At 41.8% G+C, this 3,288-nt stretch overlaps 1 pseudogene; it reads right to left on the reverse strand.

The window, feature by feature from the left end:
- Nucleotides 1-2,564: 2,564 nt before the first annotated feature.
- LOC102837948 lies at nucleotides 2,565-3,037 on the reverse strand (annotated as a pseudogene).
- Between the last annotated feature and the right edge of the window lie 251 nt (nucleotides 3,038-3,288).

A 3,288-nucleotide genomic window follows, 5' to 3' on the forward strand; every position in this document is an offset into this window, starting at 1 on the left:
ACAACAACAACAACAACAAATTCCCTTTTCAAGTCCTGGTGTGATGCTGTGGGTTAATGTGCTAGACTGCAAGGTCAGTTTGCATCACCAGGTTGGCAGTTCAAGCTTACCAGCCGCTCTTTGGAACCCTATACAGGGTGGCTATAAGTTGGAACCAACTCTATGGCACATAATAATAATAACAACTTCCCTTATGGATCTTATGATTGTGAGTTTGTGTGGCTCTGCTGAAAAGTAGAGTATGCCATGGGAGGGAGGCATGGCTGATATCAGAATCGGTAAAGGAGGAAAGAGGGTAGAAGCGGGCCTGAACTCCCACTCCAACTCCTAGGAGTCTCCGTAGGTCTGACGTTGAGTATGTTTCTCCTGCCTTCTTGTGAAGTCACAAGGAGGTCAGATGCTAGTTTTACAGTTGGTATCAGAAACAAGACGCATTTCAGTGGTTTCAGATTCCTGGAATCCTGAGGGCTTTGCGTAAGGTAAAGAAGGAAGGGGTTTGCAAAGTGAAACTTTAAATACTAAGATAGTAACTCTGTTGTTACCAGTGATGGTTGAAAGGATATGTTCTGCTACAGTCATTGGGAAACAAGCCAGTTCTGGAGTTTCTAGGGTCAAAATCCCGTAACTGCGCATGGGTCAAGAGTGGTGACTGGCCATACTTCAGGTCACCAGGAGGGTGTGGAGTGTCTATTTTTCTATCTCCAGCCACCATTATGGGCACTAATGATGTCAGTATGCTCTCCTGATGTCACGCTGCTCATAAATGATCAAAATGGCTGTGCTGTGTCAGGCCAACTGACAAATCAGCCACTCTGTCTGTCTCCTTTCTGAAGGTCAGTGTTCTAGATTATCATCCCTATCTGTTTAATTTGGTTTATCTTGTCTTTGTTTTAGAAAGCCTATGTATCATGTCAGCCTAGTCCACCATCTTGCTGAAAGTTCCAACATGAACAGTTTGGTGAAGCTGATGCTGTTATTGTTGTTAGATACCATCAAGTTGATACCGACACATAGCGACCCTATGCACAACAGAACGAAACACTGCCTGATCCTCACCAACCTCACAATCATAGCTATGCTTAAGCCCAGTGCTGCCTCCACTGTGTCAATCCATCTCGTTGGGGGTCTTCTTTTTTGCTGACCCTCCACTTTACCAAACATGATGTCCTTCTCTGGGGACTAGTCCCTCCTGATAATATGTCTGAAGTATGAGAAACAAAGTCTGGCCATCCTGCCTTCTAAGGAGCATTCTGGCTGTACTTTTTCCAACACTAAACAGAAATTTCTTATTCTTAGGTTCAGATTTCCAGGAGCACTGCCCTAGCTAGCCATTCTTGGATGAGGTATCCAATCCTAATCATAGTAATTCAGATAGTGGGGTTCCATACACTAAACATGGCTGCCAGTGAGTTGATTCTGTGGATGGAAATACTAAATACCACAAATACTAAACTGTGGTTCTAAAATCGCGCTTTGGGGTTTGATTTCTAGTTCCATCATTGTGTGCATATAAAATTGGGAAAACTGTTTGATGGAATTATGGTGTGGTAATGTAGGATAAGCACTGGACTGCAAGGTCAGTTTGAACCACAAGCCCAGTGGCACTCCTGGAAAACATTATACAGGGTTGCTCTGAGGCTCAGCTGATCCAACATCACTTAACAACATCTCTTGGTATTGCAAGGTTCAGCTTTTCCATTTACCAGTCACCATGAGTTCATTCTGATTCATGGGGACCCCGTTTGTATGAGAGTGGAACTGCACTCTTTAGGGTTTGCAATGCTGAATTTGGGGAAATATATTTTCAGGCCTTTGTGCTGACATAATCTGCAGCTTCCAATGTTTTGGTGGCCTCATGCACCACTCAGAGACTCATTCTCCACATATAAAATGGGGGGAAGCCTCTGCTACAGACTGTTGTGAGGACTAAATGAACTGATCTGAATAAACCCCAGCAAGGTACCTAGCACTCAATCTTTAAAGGGTGGGAGGCAGACACATAAGAAAAGTATCTATTACAACTAATTTCCATGCCTTTTGGTGACTAAATTCAATTCCTCAAAAATATGACATGAAAATACCAAGACTATTTGCAACCTTAAAATACAGGATCTTTTGTGGGGGCTGTCATAGCTGGAGATCCCAAGGGCTGATTTAGAATTTCATTGAAGAGAAATACACTTTACAAAAATTTTGAACCCATCAAGTCTAACACAGAAATTGCAAATTAAATGGGTTTATTAGTTCCAGATAGAGTCTCAAACCCTGCTAAAAGCATTAAACACATTTCAGGTAGAATAAAAGCTTGATACCAGTGGTAACCCTAATCCAATTTTGCACAGAGAAATTTTAAATAGAATTGGTACACACTCTTGCTTTTAATGTAAATTTTGGATCTGAACTTGCTCTAGGTGTACCGTGGATTTAAGATGCAGCCAAGTCATTCTGTGCTGCTGTCATACCCAATATCATGATGTCTTTTGAAACACAAGATTTCAGTAACCCCAGGCAAGAATTTTGTTGTTGTTGTTGTTAGTTCATGTCTTTTATTAATTTATACACAATTACTTGTCTTCTGGCTTATTGAAGAGATACGTCAGGCAACACTTGCCACACAGAATTGTCTATCAAAATGGCTGGCCATAAAAACTCCAACACCACATTCATCTGAAGGACACTCCCTACGAAGGCGACTAATTTTGCCGTTCTTGTCCACCTTGTAGTATTTTAGGACAGCCAGCTTAACCTTCTTCCTCTTATGCTTATTCTTCTTGGGAGTAGTGTAAGACGTCGTCTTCCTTTTCTTAACGCCACCACGAAGTCTCAACACAAGATGAAGAGTGGACTCCTTTTGAATGTTGTAGTCAGACAGGTTGCGTCCATCTTCCAGTTGCTTGCCAGCAAAAATCAGTCTCTGCTGATCAGTAGGAATTCTTTCCTTATCCTGGATCTTCGCCTTTACATTTTCGATCGTGTCCGAGGTTTCGACCTCGAAAGTGATTGTTTTTCCCGTTAGGGTTTGTACGAAAATCTGCATCTTGACGGCGGTTCCACTGCAGATGTCGGATCCTAAAGCAAGGATTACTTTTGTGTACTATTGTTAGCCTTTTAGGCAGAGGCCGAATTCTTTCAAGTACTGTTTTCATCTACTGTTAAGGGAGACATGTACTTTGGGGAGAATTAAGTCCATAAAAATTGCCTTTGAAGGACTAATTTATTATGGACACTTGGACATCAAGCACATAACTGAAATCTTGTGATACATGTTAATGACAAATGTGTATCTAC

This window comes from Chrysochloris asiatica, unplaced genomic scaffold (genome assembly GCF_000296735.1).
Source record: "Chrysochloris asiatica unplaced genomic scaffold, ChrAsi1.0 scaffold00046, whole genome shotgun sequence".
In the NCBI taxonomy this organism is placed as follows: domain Eukaryota; kingdom Metazoa; phylum Chordata; class Mammalia; order Afrosoricida; family Chrysochloridae; genus Chrysochloris; species Chrysochloris asiatica.